This window comes from Schistocerca cancellata, chromosome 7 (genome assembly GCF_023864275.1).
Source record: "Schistocerca cancellata isolate TAMUIC-IGC-003103 chromosome 7, iqSchCanc2.1, whole genome shotgun sequence".
Classification (NCBI taxonomy): Eukaryota; Metazoa; Arthropoda; class Insecta; order Orthoptera; family Acrididae; genus Schistocerca; species Schistocerca cancellata.
In genome coordinates this window covers 367545581-367562702 of record NC_064632.1, presented here as the reverse complement: position 1 = coordinate 367562702, position 17122 = coordinate 367545581, and the positions used below count along the sequence as shown (strand labels likewise).

Below are 17122 nucleotides of genomic sequence, written 5' to 3'. Positions count from 1 at the left end.
CAATTACGCCCTACACGCAAGAGAGCAGTTTTTAGTACTTTAGCTATTGGTGTCAGCTATTTCAGCTTTTTAAAAGTTTTTTAGATTTTAAGCAATATTGTATTACTTCTGGTAAAACATCATGTTTTCCGTTTATATTCTCGACATTTGTATTTTTATTACACGTCACGTGAGGAACGGCGGACGGAGCTTCTACTTTATAGCACGTAGCCTTTGCCAGCTAGTTAGCAATGAGTGATAAGCACCTGTAGATGCCACGCATTAGCTCCGTGAACCGCTTACGTATGTCATATGACTTGCACATCGTATTATTTTAGATCTTAACTATGTTGCTTTTTAGTTTTCAGTTGGATAGGTGTTGTTACACCTGACCCATTATAAAAGTGTTACATTTCAGAGCCAAGCCCTGAAGATTGTTGTATAGAGCATCAAAACCGGTTACCGGAATTAAAAATAAGTACTTTATTTCGATCTGGACTTCTTTTCTTATTACAATAATGTGAAAGAGCAGGCGTGAGAAAATGCGTAATAGGTACTGCAAGAGTTGAATAGTAAGTCACTGTATAGTATTCATTTTTTACTGAACGTTATATGATTGCGTCAGGCCGATATCAGTCATGATATTTTTTTACATACTTTTAGAAAATTAGTATTACTAGGAGCGGTGCCTACAATACCTTTCTGGGGTGTATTACGTTCTTAGTCAAGTGATGAGTGGTTTAATTTACAGAGTGGATGCATATGACGGCGTGTTTAATTATTTTTGGTAGATTTGTGTAGTGTACAGTTTGTAAATCGTTGCGTGAAACCGAGACAAATATTGATTCTTTGTTTTTCAGTTTTGTTTTCTTTTGTTCTGGTTAACGGCGCATATACCGGAAGAATATTTTTAAATGCAATCAGATGTTGAATATAGGACCACAGTTAGGGTTTTTGTAGTAATAACTTCAATTTTCCACGATTTTTTAAATTTGTTTTACGTCCCTAATTGCGGTCTTTCATCCGAGACAAACTGTGACAGCTAAATTATTATTGAGCATAGCGGTCAGGAATGTGTAACGTATAATTAAATTCAGGCCTCATTATAAGGAAGGGAGCCGCCACACTAGTCATAACACATATTTTGTCACTGGTAGTTTGCGTGTTGATAGTTATTGTCCGGGTTTGTAATTGTTGTTTCGTAGCGTCCTATTTACTTTATTCTTTAAATAACTGTGGGAACTTAGGAAGCCTAAGAAGTAATATGTTCGCAATGTACAGCAGTTTAAAATGTGTGTCGTTGCTCTTCACGTTACGTGGTAGGCGAGGCCAAACACTATTTGTAAGATCCACTATCCTGGAATACAATCGTGAACTCTGCAGATGTAGTTATCACTCGAAAATCCTTATATTTAAACCTGTCACACTTGTTACAGGCGCACTAGTTGTACGAATTTTCCGTCATAAACTTCTTTGGAAAATTGCAAAAACAAATGTTAAACATTTTTGTAGTGGATCTTGGAGAAACGATTATGATAAACGTTGATAATATTCTTCTAGGATGTGCAGCCGGATCATAACGTCATCTTGAAACAACAACGGTCTGTGTTTCGCTCGTCGGAATAAAATTTTTAATTTTTGATAGCGATGTCTCTATTTCACCTGTTTCCACCACTGGCGGCGCGGTATGTTTGCTTGCGCTGGAGGGCAGTTGCGGCACCTTTTCGCGAACCCGTTGTGGGCCTTCTGCGGCCTATATAGGGGCCGCCGCTTGCGCTGAGAAGTCAGTTCCGGCGAGATCGTGTACCAGCACTCTGACCTGAAGATAGCGGCCAGCTGGACCGCGGAAATATTGCGTCAAGATGATGTTATGATCCGGCTGCACACCGGAGAAGGATATTATCAATTATCACGCCGGGAAAGACTTCGTAATCACATGATCAACGTTAATATGTCAGATGTAGAGAGAAAAATGAATACACCGTTTACAGTAAGATTCCATTGCTTTAAACAGTCATTATTTCTGGACAGTTATGACACAGGCAGGAGGGAATGAAATGAACTATGTTCATTTCTCGTTCGTAAAAACACCCCAAATCGAATTAATGCTGTTGCAGAGCTTCCTGCTATCTCCAGTAACTGTAACCAGAGATACATATTTCAGTAACTTCCGAGTTGAAATCGGGTTTTTCATATTTTATAGGGAAGACAGCATACGGACGACGAGAAACAAACGAGTCACTCACCTGTGAAGCCGCGCCGCTGGCTCAGCACTGAGGGCGCCCCCTGTGGACAGGAGATTCAGTTGTTATCACGGAAACGTGGTAGCTTTTAGGGTGTGTGCCTAAACGGGAGTCGAACCCGGAGCCACCCGAGCGCCCACTAAGGACCAACTCAGGGCTCCGGCCTGCCACTGGTTCTTGCCCGTTATTTCCAGCTTCCCCGTGTATCCAATGTATCAGAAGCGCAGACACAGTTTCTGTAGAAGGAGAGAACATAAATTGTACCTAGTGGACTACGAGGCTTCCTCGGTTGGATCAGTTTCATGACCAGAGCATGAAAAATGTGGAGCTGCCTGGGTTCGATTCCCGTCCTAGCATAAAGTTTCAAATAGTCATTTATATTAATTTTATAACTAATACAGAATTAAGATTCTGTTGTTGCAAGGAATCTTAAGATCACGATTTGCGTTGTTCTGTACATAATGTTCAGGTCTCTGAAAAATTAAATGATAAGTAATCTGTTTGTGTATTAATCATGACGAGATTAGGGTGATAAGATCCGCTATACATCTACCCACTCATACTTCATATTGAAAGCTACATTTACTATTACACACGTGTGATTAAACGTCTTATATCTAGTGTAGTTATCAATAGTTATAACATAAATAGCAAAATAAGTAGCACCTAAAACAGAAAAAGAAAACAGTTCGTATGAAGTTGTGTAAATCAGAAAAGTAAAAACTTTTGGTAGGTATATTTAGACTGTGGGTAACAGGGAAACGATGGGAAAGAAAGTTTTACTGTAATGTGCTAGAACACAGTTAAGTAAGAGGTTAGGAAAATCACGTGACAGGGAAATAAAGAAAGTGAATGTGGGAGAATTGGTCAGTATTGGATATTCAAAGGGAAGCATGAATACACGTCTGAAGGAACACAAAAGGCTTGTTCGCGTGAAGAGAGCAGCACGATGAACTATTATCCAAGACTTTGTAGAAAAGGCATCGATCTATACAGCATGGAGTCGATTTTAATAGAAAACAAGAAGCCATGAAACATAATGATACACACATGAACAAAAGTGTTGCATCACTCTGATATGTCGCGCAAGCGTGGGGCTATTGTGACTGATCCTGTGCCGATCGCAGGGTCACCCCCTGACGTTGTTTGTAAACATATACACAGTTACCATGAGCGCTATCCAAGGGTAGAAGTCTGCACTCCAGTTGATTGCTACATTTCACCTGAAAGGAAAGCACCTGTGAGGATGCATTAGACACGTTGGTGGAACAGCAGAGTGAACAACCATATTGCCACGAAAGACAATGGCGACCAATGATCCTGTCCGCATCATCACGATGCGCGCAGAAGGCTTGTCAACCAGGAAAGTTGTGAGTTGTTACATGCGATCGATTCCAATTAACTGATAAGTGCGAAGGACTTGTACCGCCCAGGCCATCCACTGATTGAGTGCTCCAGAAGTGAATTCGGCGTCCGGAGAGGCTACAGGACGTCATGCATCGCAACTGCTAGCAAACGACTGCATGATGCCAGTCTCCATCCCGACGACCGTGGCCAGCACCTCCTCGTACGCTACAACAACATCGACTCCGAAATAGATGGGTATAAATCATTACGCCCAGGAATTAGTGTCGGATGTTGCTTATGGACGAAACTTTGATCTGTTAGTACCATGATAATTGCAGACAATATGTCCGTAGACAGCCCGTTAATACCGAACGCCTTCAACGTTGTGTCTCACATGCGTAACATGGTGGCGGTGGGGTGATATTGTGGATGGCACTGCTCGGGGTCTCAGAACATCTCTTATGGTTTGCTGTACGGTACAGGGCGAGATTGTGCAACCGTATCGACAAAATTTTGGTGATAATTTCATCTTGATGGATAACTCGCGTGGTAATCGTATTGTTCTCGTGAACACATTCCTTCGGCAAGCTAGGATAATCAGAACTGAGTGGTCTGTCTGTTCCCCGGACATGAACCCAAACGAACATGTGAAGGATCGATTTCAAAGACCTGCTTTTGGACGTCGACAACAGCCACGTATTCTGTGATACTTACGCAGAATCCCCACTGAATAGTGGCACGATTTAGATAATATCATCGATGGTATGCCACGACGGATTCAAATGTGGATCCGAACAAGGGGACGTTGCAGCACGCCCTGACGTTGGTCAGGAGGGCTAGGAAAAAGCCCGCATGACAAACAGGTGATTTTGTTGATATACAGTTTTTAACCTAGATGCACTAAAATGATTGTGAACTAGTGCCTCAGAGCCTACTGTTTTCAGTGCCATGAATTTTGAATTAAAGGGGTGGCGCAAAGATTTTGTTGATTTGGGCATCTAGTTACTAGGTCTACAGAACTGATGGATAAGTTTTATTGCTGACAGACGAATATTGGACAGTTACGTTTTATCTCCTTTTCACTTGTCTCTCTCCGACGTCTGATTCGTTAGTCGCCAAGACTCAACGTAAACAGGAACACCTCTGAACACGGCCATCGCAGCTATGGACGGAACGTGAGGAGTAATAATGTTTCATGGACCAAGAACTTACAACACGGAAGGTTCACCAACAACCAAGACAAACGTTCATGCAAACCTTCATCTTGTAAATTCGGTTCAATACGTCATTAGCTAACCGAGCTACCCATCCAATGTTTAGCATTCTACTGTATCACTATATTTAAAAAGCTACTGTTCTGTTCTTAACCACGTTTCCCTTCCGTACAAGATGACACTGGAGACAAACATCGTCATAAAAGACTTCATAATAAGTGTATATTTCATTGTTAACAAATTTCTCTTTTTCAGAAATGCTTGGGTTGTATTGACTGCATTTTGTATCCTCTCTGCTTTAGCAATCGTCAGTTACACTGCTGCCATAGAGGAATAAAGAGCGGCGTACTAAGCTGCTGCCAGCCCGCCCTCTTTGGGGGAAATCGAAACTAAATAAAGGAAAAAATGCAAATGGTTCTGAGCACTATGGGACTTAACTTCTGAGGTCATCAGTCCCCTAGAAATTAGAACTACTTAAACCTAACTAACCTAAGGACATCACACACATCCATGCCCGAGGCAGGATTCGAACCTGCGACTGTAGCGGTCGCGCGGTTTCAGACTGTAGGGCCCAGAACCGCTCGGCCACTCCGGCCGGCAATAAACGAAAAAAAAGGGAACTAAGAGCTGAGTGGGCCGGCAATAAAGGAGAAAAAAACAAAAAAAAAACAAAAAGGGAGCTAAGAGCTGAGTGCTTCATAGGTGAATTCCCCGTTAGAAGGCGCTACAGGAAGTGATGTGCTGCATATAATTGTTAAGAGACGATCGCATGATGCTAATCTCTATTTTCGGTACCCGCGGCAAGCACCACGTCGTACACCACACCACCACAGACTTCGTTACAGATGAGCAAGAAGTCGTGCATAAGGGACGATCCAGGACTGGCTTCAGGGCTGTTGTGTACAGGTGAAACTCTGATCTCTTTGTATCTTTGTAATCGCAGACAACGTATCTGGAAACAACTCTATAGTACCGAACGTCACCAAGACTTTGTCCCCCATGTAAAACTAGGTGGTGATGAGGAGTGATGTTCTGGGGTCGCATTACGTATATGTCAAGCGCAATCTTACTGTTCTGTGACAATATTGGGACCGTACGGCAACATTTTGGTGACAATTTCATGCTGATGGATAATAATCCGCATGCTCACTGTGCCGTTCCCGTGAACATGTTCCTTCTGCGCTTTAAGATCAACGAAATGGAATGGCCTTCCTGTTCCCCGAACGCGGGCCCAATTGAGCATGTGAGGGCTCCATTGAAACCTGCTGTTTTTGGACACCGACAACGATCACGTACTTCGCACGACTGCAGAATGGCCATCGAACTGTGGGTACTTTGATTGCTCTGGGAAAAGCCTCATCAAAGTAGAACACATGAAATTGTAGTTTATTACATTAATGAATAAAAACCGTTGGCCCTGCACTGTGATGCTGACTCCTTCGCACGAGGTCATGAACTGGGCGAGAGCTCCGCCAAGCTCTGTTCTATATTGACCTCAGTGCGAGGGCGATGATGTGCTGAGAGGGGAGTTGTCTTCAGCAGCACCTCCAATTCGTCGTTGCGATTTGCAACGGGCCTACGCTAGCGTCTACGGTATCGATATGCGTTGCCGACTTGGTGTCGCACCGCGATCCCTGGATGATACCACATATGACACGCCACGAAGAATTTAAGCCTTTATCTGAGCATGGGGACGTTCCATAACGTACTGACGTTGCTCAGAAGTGCTGTGAAAAGTCCCCCATGGGAAACAGGCTATTTGGCGGTTACAAAACTGTTCGTATTTTTAGATTTTCTTATCTTGACATATTGCAATCCACCATACGGTGCGTGGCGGAGGGTACCTCGTACCACAACTAGCATCTTCTCTCCCTGTTCCACTCCCAAACAGAACGAGGAAAAAATGACTGTCTACATGCCTCTGTACGAGCCCTAATCTCTCTTATCTTATCTTTGTGGTCTTTCCGCGAAATATAAGTTGGTGGCAGTAAAATTGTACTGCAGCCTCAAATGCTGGCTCTCTAAATTTCCTCAGTAGCGATTCACGAAAAGAACGCCTCCTTTTCTCTAGAGACTCCCACCCGAGTTCCTGAAGCTCGCGTGATGGTCAAACCTACCAGTAACATTGTGCCCGTTGGACACTATAGACCGGCAGCATACCCGTGGATATTTTGACTACCAGTAACAAATCTAGTAGCCCGCCTCTGAATTGCTTCTATGTCCTCCCTCAATCCGACCTGATAGGGATCCCAAGCGCTCGAGTTGTACTCAAGAATAGGTCGTATTAGTGTTTTATAAGCGGTCTCCTTTGCAGATGAACCACGTCTTCCCAAAATTCTACCAATGAACCGAAGACGACTATCCGTCTTCCCCACAACTGCCATTACATGCTTGTCCCACTTCACTTTACTCTGCAATGTTACGCCCAAATATTTAATCGACGTGACTGTGTCAAGCGCTACTAATGGAGTATTCAAACATTACGGAATTCTTTTTTCTATTCATCCGCATTAATTTACATTTATCTGTATTTAGAGTTAGCTGCCATTCTTTACACCAATCAGAAATCCTGTCCAAGTCATCTTGTATCCTCCTACAGTCACTCAACGACGACACCTTCCCGTACACCACAGCATCATCAGCAAACAGCCGCACATTGCTATCCACCCTATCCAAAAGATCATTTATGTAGATAGAAAACAACAGCGGACCTACCACACTTCCCTGGGGCACTCCAGATGATACCCTCACCTCCGATGACCACTCACCATCGAGTACAACGTACTGGGTTCTATTACTTAAGAAGTCTTCGAGCCACTCGCACATTTGCGAACCAATCCCATATGCTCGTACCTTAGTTAGGAGTCTGCAGTGGGGCACCGAGTCAAACGCTTTCCGGAAGTCAAGGAATATGGCATCCATCTGATACCCTTCATCCATGGTTCGCAAGATATCATGTGAAAAAATGGTGAGTTGCGTTTCGCAGGAGCGATGCTTTCTAATGCCGTGCTGATGCATGAACAGCAACTTCTCTGTCTCAAGGAAATTCATTATATTCGAACTGAGAATATGTTAGAGAATCCTGCAACAAACCGATGTTAAGGATATCGGTCTGTAATTTTGAGGATCCGTCCTTCTCCCCTCTCAGCACGTCATCGCCCTCGCACTGAGGTCAATATAGAACCGAGCTTGGCGGAGCTCTCGCCCAGTTCATGTCCTCGTGCGATGCCTGAGAGTTATTTTTTTTATTGTGCCATGACTTTCGAAATAAAGGGGTGATGCAAAACTTTTGTTGACGTGTGTATGTCTTACGGAGGTGACACAAGCGAAGCAGGCGAGCAGGCACCAACGAGGGTCGCGCCTCCCACGTGTGGCTGCACCCTGCTAGGAGGCTCGCTCCTTGAGGAAAGAAACGCGAACAGCCCTGCAGCCGCAGCCGCAGCCGCAGCGTGCAGAAGCGGCGTCCGCAGAACAAGCGGCGCTCCTCCCTTTGTTCTCAACTTTGCTGACGAAAGGCACGAGGGCCACTTGCCAAGTTTCTTTTCCACAAGTTGCCGACTATTGTTCATTAAGCTCCGTCTTAGCGCTGTAATTTATCGTTCCATACTGTTTTCTTCTGGAGCGGATTTTATTAAAAGCTCTAATGAGTTATTTAAAGGGCGAAGGGAAGTATTCCGGCGCATGTTATACATATTTCATCAGTTTATTACACAGGATAAATTCTTTTAACATTCTTAAGAAAAAGATTACAAAAAAAAAATCCAGCTAAAATACAAGCATATATACCAACAGTGACCCAAACGATTAACAGAAAGAGAAATGTACTGCCATTTGTTGGTATATTACAGACGAAAAGAGGCAATATCCTGAAGAAACAGAAATACTCGAAGACCTACTACACTATACACTAAACAAAACAGTTTTAATCACAAAGATCAGCAATCCTCAACAATCAAATATCTAGTTGCAATGATTGTGACTAAAAAAACAGGCTGATCAGTGCGCAACAGACTTAAGGAACAGCACGGGGCCCCGGAACTACAAAAACAGAGTCTACCTTTGCACATCATTAAATGGAAACCAGACACAGTTACGTACGTACGTGTGTGTGTGTGTGTGTGTGTGTGTATTTTTGGAGTTTACGGGCGCCCTTACAAATACTGAAATAAACGAATGTGATACAAGGGCTAAAAATATTGTCACATCGTGAGGTGTAAACCTAAGAAATGACACTCACTCCCACACTCCCACCTCAATCGTGTTGACATATTCACTCGTGTTGACGTAGAAATAACGCAGTCTGTGCGCAATTGGCAGAACACACCACTGCTTGAAACGCTGTAAATCTAGAGGCACTACAAGAACGATCCTGAACAGCTACTGAACAAATAAACAGACTTCTGTTACTTCCCACTACTTGATACTGCTAAACCTCACCAATCAGTTTTTGTTGACCCGTTAATTGTGCGAGCTGCGAATTCTCAACAGGCCAGAGCGACACCGTTAAATGGGAGGTTAACTATGTTTGAGCACTAGTGACGGTAGGTGCAGGTCTACACGAAGCTATGAGACGCCACTAACGTGTACTGTCACTACGTGTGTGTTTCGGGTACTCGTACAGCGACTTGCTGTTCGCGACTTTGTTCATGACACACAAACGAGAAGTTATTGCCGTTGTTTGGACAATTGCACCTAGACACAGAGATCAGTTCTTTTCTGAAATTATTTGTTTGTTTTATGGTACCTGTGGCGGTACGAGAATCACGTTTTAGTTTAATGAACTTGTTGCACGTGCAAGTGAAACCGAAAATACTGTTTGTGTAAAATACGCGTCACTAGGCATTTTTGTACCTTTGTGGGCACCTGCCTGAGATGAAACAACACTCCATTGACTGATAATATTTCGTTTTATTGTTACGTAGAAATTATAATAAACTACGAAGCTTTTATTTTCTTAGCGATTCCCGGGGTTTCATGCTCCACGAAATGCAACTGTACATTTCAAAGTCCGTGTACCACTTGCGGAGAGTCTCTGAGACAGTTTCAAAATTTCCCGAAGTAAACAAAATTATCTATTAAAATTCAAATCCAGGACATCACAGGCACACTGAAAGCTGGGAAAAGAGATGACAAAAAAGAGAGGTAGACCTTTAGCCAGTATCGAGTCGGAACTACTATGCAAGAAGCGGTCAGGGTCCAACAAAACCGGTTCTAGACCAGTCTACCCGAATTGGTGCAGTAAGTAATTGCCCTCAGATTACAGACACAAGGACAAGATGTAAAACACCAAATTGTAAAGGATAAGCAATATTCATATGCAGTACGTGTAACGTTCATCTATTTCCGAAAATTTCACGAATAAGTCTAATTTGCATTACATATAATTATTTAATAAGTATGACACCGTGTGTTATCCATTTTCAATGGTGTAAATTCTTTCAATGCATCGTGAAAATGTTAGATAAAAATCTTTTTCTAAAGAAAGTGTTTTATGTATTTTATTTCTCAAATGCCTGTTGCCGCAAATATGCGACATATCCTATTATATCTGGTAGGCATATCATATCTTACATTTGGCCTCATGTGCTCTGCAATATTTCATTAATGGTTATAAAATATGGATTTGAATTTTTTATTCCAAGTAGGAAGATATTCGGGTATTAAGGGGAGAAAGTGTAGTTTACTATAAATCGATGTGGCAGTTTCTCTTTTCTTTTTTATGTTCTACAATTATGTGCAGAAACAGAAGTACAACTTGAAACAGCCAAGATCGCTACTGTACAATATTTATTGTGACGACCGCTTTCAGCAAACTACGTTGCCATAATCTTTTCTTCTGCTATACATTTCACTGAATGTTGACCAAATGCGTCTTATATCATATTATACCATAGAACGATATTTCATAAACATGAGAACAATAATATATCAGTAAGTCAAGCATAAAATAACTATTACATGCTTGACTTGCTAATACAGTATTGTTCTCATGTTCATGACATATCGTTCTATGGTATGATACGATATAGGATGCATTTGGTCAAGGCTGAGTGAAACGTACTGCGGAAGAACTTGATTGAGAAAAAGCGGTACCGGTCACAAGAACTAACAACGGCTGGTAGAACGGTGTGCTGACAATATGCCTCTCCGTATCCGGTGACGCCTAAGGTCTGAGTATGACACGGCGGCCGGTCGGTGCCATTGGGCCTTCAACGCCTGTTGGGACGGTGTTTGTCTTTTTTGTCCGTTTGTACTTTTTTGCTGTTGCCGTTGGTGTGTATACCATTATGCACAACAACATATTTGTCGGTTATGCCACGCAATGACCTGATAACTCGAAAACTATATCGCAAAAATGATTAATTACCGAAACAACAAACAAAACAACGTGTTTTATCAACATAGCAAAGAACTGTTTCAAATGCCTTCCAGAAGTAAAAAATACGGCACAAACTTGGGTGCCTTTGTCTAAGGCGCTCTTGATTTCTTGGACAAAGAATCCATGTTGGTTTCTATAGATCAGATTTTCGTTCTCCATAATAGTCACAATACGTACGCACATAACGTCCTTCATAATTCTACAATGAAAACGTAGAGCGGATGTATGGCAGATTTACGGAAGAACGGGAGATCAAAAATCAAAATACTCACTATTCTCTGTCATCCATAAAATTTCGGGGTTGAAACACCTTGTTTTGGGTTGGTGCATAAGTTAGGAGCATTTTTCCGTTGTTTTGATAAACACAACAGACACAAATAACAGAGACTTTAGTCATTAATAATATTTCCTCCTTCGCCGGCCACGATGGCCGAGCGGTTCTAGGCGCTTCAGTCCGGAACCGAGCGACTGCTACGGTCGCAGGTTCGAATCCTGTCTCGGGCATGGATGTGTGTGATGTCCTTAGGTTAATTAGGTTTAAGTAGTTCTAAGTTCTAAGGGACTGATGACCTCCGATGTTAAGTCCCATAGTGCTCAGAGCCATTTGAACCATTATCCACCTTCACCACTGACGACCGTCTGCCAACGCTGGGATAACTTTTCGATTCGGCGGCTGTAGGAACCACGTAGTTTTTAGGCGAAGAACTCGTCGAACCGTGTTCAGAGTGCATTTTCGTCCGGAAAGGAAGTTCCTTGAAGGTTGTTCGATAGACAACGGAAAAGGTGAAAATCTGAGCTCGCAAGATAAATTAAATAAGGCACGTGCTGAATGACTTCCCGACCCAATTCCTGTGTAGTTCTTTCTTTCTGTCTGTATAGCAGAATGCGTGAGCGCGTTATCGTGCTGTAGCATCACTTCACGCAGTCTTCCTGGTCGTTATTCTTGGGCTGCGTCTGCTAAATGTCTCAGTTGTTAACAAAAAAAAAAAAAAAAAAAATGGGTCTGAGCACTATGGGACTAAACATCTATGGTCATCAGTCCCCTAGAACTTAGAACTACCTAAACCTAACTAACATACGGACATCACACAACACCCAGTCATCACGAGGCAGAGAAAATCCCTGACCCCGCCGGGAATCGAACCCGGGAACCCGGGCGTGGGAAGCGAGAACGCTACCTCACGACCACGAGCTGCGGACAGCTGTTAACAATAAACGTCAGCAGTGGTGGTTCCACCATGGGGAAGCATTTCGTAGAACACCACATCGCCTCTGTTCCACCAGAGTCACAACACTGGAAATGAGCGTACGGCATTCCCCATTTGGGGAAGTTCGGCCGTCGAGGGCAAGTACATAATACATTCGACGCCACATTGGGCGACTTGCGCGTCGGAGATGGGGATGAAATGATGATGAGGATAACACAACACTCAGTACCTGAGCGCAGAAAATCTCCTGCCCCAGCCGGGAATCGAACCCGGGCCCTTAGGCGTGGCATTCCGCCGCGCTGACCACTCGGCTAACGGGGGCGGACGGCATAACACTATCTTCTGAGGATGCGCGCAAGCCTTTGTACGGGGAGTTTCTGCTTTGTTTGGGGTCAACAATTCGTTTCTCTTCCTTATGTGACCACCAGTAACTATATACGATAGGAGTGGTCACTGTTGTTCAAGAGCCAACTGGTGACGAGCGTGCAGAGATGAAAATATGGCCACCCACTGATTTCTGTGGTTTTGGCTTAGACTATGTGGTACCGATACACCCGATTTTTGAACCTTCCAAATTGCATGAAAATGTTGCACGATGTTGGAATGATCACACTTCATCACAGTTGCCAGTTCTCGAGTACACTGGGATGAATCATTCTGGATTAATGCGTTTAAGCAATCTTCAACAGATCCCGAAGGTCTTCCTGGACATGGAGCAACAGTGAACCACAAACATAAAATGACAGTTGATAAATAAAATCATAGCAACCGGAATACCAAAATATAAAACTAAAAAGCTACGAACTTATGCACCAACCTAATATGTTCAGTTTGGCTGTTGATGTAGCGCGACATGTAAAGTGAGAATCACTTCGCAATTGTTTCAAAACCGTGTCTACAACACTGCACAGCACATGGATGTGTCTGTAACAAACAGGGAGAAAAGGAATTTAGAAATATTTTAATAATGGAGAGTAAGCTGATTTCAGCGAAAGTAAGAGCTGCATAAGAAGAAAACGGTAAGATAAGAATGTCGGCGGCATGCAGACTACCTTCCACAACAGGCAGTGGGTAGGCAACGCAGCAGCAGGCTCGTTATCGTAGGAACAGCGCCGGGCCGGCTGTTAGCAGAGCAAGGGAAGCCGGGGTAGGGCAGAGTATCCCTTAAGGGAGGGGAAGGGCCGCCCCTCCGGGACTCCCCACGCCGGCATTATCGCGTCTACCGATCCCTAAATTAATGAGGGAGCGCCGCCGTAATATAGCCAACAGGAAGCGAGGCGAGGTGCGGCCAGTGGTGGGGGCGGCCCGATAGAACTGTATCCCGGCGCCGTGCCAGCGTCTTCCTGGATTAACCGGCAGCCGCTCACAAGTGGCCCTCCGCGGCACAGCATAGTCCGCAGCGCACGAGTGCCACGACTTCAAGATGTTGTTCCAGGAGACGAAAAGGCATACACATGGGGTAACTCTTGAAGCACACTTAGACCGGAAAGCCAAAACATTATGACCACTGCCTACCAATACTTTGGATGCCACCTGGTGGCGTTGCGAACACGTAACGCGGCGATAAATGTATGTAAGCGGAGCAGACACGGACGGGGGATCACCCTAGAGAAGGTATGCACAGCAATGGGGAAGTCCATTGAGATAAACGACTTTGAAAACTGACTGATTATTATTAGGCAGAGCCTGTTAACGAAGATCTCGAAAACGGTGAAGCTGGTCGAATGCTCACGTGCTACAGTCGTGAACGAACACTGGTAGCAGTTACTTCTGTAAAATATCTGGGAGTATGCGTGCGGAACGATTTGAAGTGGAATGATCATATAAAGTTAATTGTTGGTAAGGAGGGTACCAGGTTGAGATTCATTGGGAGAGTCCTTAGAAAATGTAGTCCATCAACAAAGGAGGTGGCTTACAAAACACTCGTTCGATCTATAGCTGAGTATTGCTCATCAGTGTGGGATCCCTACCAGATCAGGTTGACGGAAGAGATAGAGAAGATCCAAAGAAGAGCGGCGCGTTTCGTCACAGGGTTATTTGGTAACCGTGATAGCGTTACTGAGATGTTTAGCAAACTCAAGTGGCAGACTCTGCAAGAGAGGCGCTCTGCATCGCGGTGTAGCTTGCTGTCCAGGTTTCGAGAGGGTGCGTTTCTGGATGAGGTATCGAATTTATTGCTTCCCCCCAACTTATACCTCCCGAGGAGATCACGAATGTAAAAACAGAGAGATTCGAGCGCGCACGGGGGCTTTCAGACAGTCGTTCTTCCCGCGAACCATACGCGACTGGAACAGAAAAGGGAGGTAATGACAGTGGCACGTAAAGTGCCCTCCGCCACACACCGTTGGGTGGCTTGCGGAGTATAAATGTAAATGTAGATGTAGAAGAGGTAGAAAGACAGTAAAACTACCACTAGGCGCTAAATGGTTGGACATCCTCTGCTCTTCACAGAACGTGGAGCTCGGAGGCTTGTCTGCTCTCTAAAGTAGGATAGATGGTGATCTGTGGCATCTCTGCCAAAGAGCACAGTGCTGGTGCGTGCACAAGTGTTTCGAAGCACACCGTTCGTCGTACTCTGTTGAACATGGAGCTCCCAGCTGACCACCCCTGCGTGCTCACATGCAGACCCAAGGACATCGTCAAGTAAGATTGCAGGGGGCACGGGCCATCGGGATTCGATCAACGGAAACGTATCGGCTCTTCGGACGAATCACATTTTTTCGACACTAGGTCGACTCCAAAACGCCGTCACTGAGATGAACGGCGGCTCGAAACGTGCAGCGCTCAAGGACGCAGGCTGGCGGAAGCAGTATTATGCTATGGCAGACATTCTCCTGCGGATGCATGCGATCTGTACTAGTAATCGAAGACAGGCTGACAGCTCAGAAACATCTGCATCCCTTCATGCTTGATGTCTTCCTCGACGGCGATGTCAACTTTCAGCAATATACTTATCAGCGTCTCAGAGTCAGAATATAGTGGTTTTAGGAACAATACGGTAAACTCACTTTGATGTCTCGACGACCAAATTCGCCTGATTTAAATCCCACGGAATCCGCCCGGGGTCGTTATCGGGTTCCATCACCGCGTCTGCAGATCAGCGTCCCGTTATTACGCGAACTGCATGACCTGTGCGTACACATCTAATGTCACATACTTCCAAAAAAACTGCCAACAAACTGTCGGATCCCTGACCATAAAAGCTGCTCAGCTCTCACCATTCGACAATTCACAGGTCTAGCGGTTCTGGCGCTGCAGTCCGGAACCGCGGGACTGCTACGGTCGCAGGTTCGCATCCTACCTCGGGCATGGGTGTGTGTGAGGTCCTTAGGTTAGTTAGGTTTAAGTAGTTCTAAGTTCTAAGGGACTTATGACCTAAGATGTTGAGTCCCATAGTGCTCAGAGCCATTTTTTGACAATTCACAACTTAGGTAAGCTATCGGTGCCTTTATTTGGTTTGGGGAAAACTGCTGCAGATCATATTCGTCGAGTTTTTAAATAATTACTGTACAGCCCTGTGACTCCCATCTTTTACCTCATAATTGTATAAGAGTCCTTATCTGCGACTGGAAACGTGGATACTATTTAATTTTACTTCCTCTCTTTGTAATGGGACTGCACTGCACACCTGCTGAAGATTTGTTACGTGTTCTAAGTATCTCAGAGAAGTCTCTGGATTAAATAAACATAATCGGTTTTTGAATGTTTAGTTGGTTTCAGATATATAATTTAAAATTGTTTAAATTTAAAATATTAGTCAATCGCCGGTAATTTTCTTCCATAGAGTTGGATTTCTCCAGTTTCAGGTCTCAAAAACAAATTCACGGGAACTTTGCAGAAAATTGTTAATAAATTATCTTTTCTTGATAAAGTTAAGCGTTTTTTGTGGCCAGGCATCTTAACACTCCCAGCTCCTCACTAGCTACAGCATGTGAAATAGCGTTAGACGAAAATTGAAAGTTCTGAATACATCGATGAGCAGAAACATTATGACCACATGCTTAATATGTTGTTCGGCCGTCTGTGGAACGAAATACATCACCAATCACTTAATTCATAAACGTCTCAAGATGGTGTAAATCTGCAGAAGTTCCAGTGGCCGTTAGTTTCAAATTCTAGCCAAATGGCGGTGCAGAGGAACACTAATATTTCCCGCTGTCAGATAGCTGGCGCCACCGCAAGACAACCAACCTACACGAAGACGAGCCAACTGCCCCTTGGCAGAAAACCTAGGTGACCATCGGCATGTCCGCTCCCAGAGAAGTTAGCTAAGGGAATCGTTTGCTCTGGAGGTAGCATAAAGCTCTGTGGCATCCGAGGTAACAAAACTACTCGAACTTTTGGTGTCCACTACCTTGGAAGCAGCCATGAATAGTTACAATCAGTTTTCGCGACAGAATTTAGCTACAGAATTCTCTTAACACAGCCGTCTGCGATTAGCTGTAAATAAGTGATTTTCACTCCGAGGTATTAGCTTCGCAGTACCTATAATGCTTGAACGGTAAATTTTATCACGTCTGTGATTACTCATGGCTCAATACTTTCGTTTTAGATTCAAAATTCTCGAGGTTCCTCTCCGATTTGCGATCAATAGTCTACGGACTGGACAAGTCATTATTACTTCTAATGTTTTTCTGCGTCTTTTCATGTACGTTTGCCTTTACCCACAGCAAGCCTGCGGATCACCGTAAAGTCCAAAATTGTGTGCTTGCAAATTCCTATTTTATGTACAGATAATGCCTCGCATTTCTG

General features: G+C 44.0%; 1 protein-coding gene across 1 annotated transcript in view; it reads right to left on the bottom strand.

Annotated features, from left to right (window-relative positions):
- The window catches only part of LOC126092606 (protein turtle-like), an 855628-nt gene extending 853359 nt beyond the window's left edge, over nucleotides 1-2269 (bottom strand). Inside the window, exon 1 of the mRNA XM_049908305.1 lies at nucleotides 2226-2269. The gene's annotated coding sequence lies outside the window, so the exon portion shown is untranslated. The remainder of the gene's footprint in view (nucleotides 1-2225) is intronic.
- Between the last annotated feature and the right edge of the window lie 14853 nt (nucleotides 2270-17122).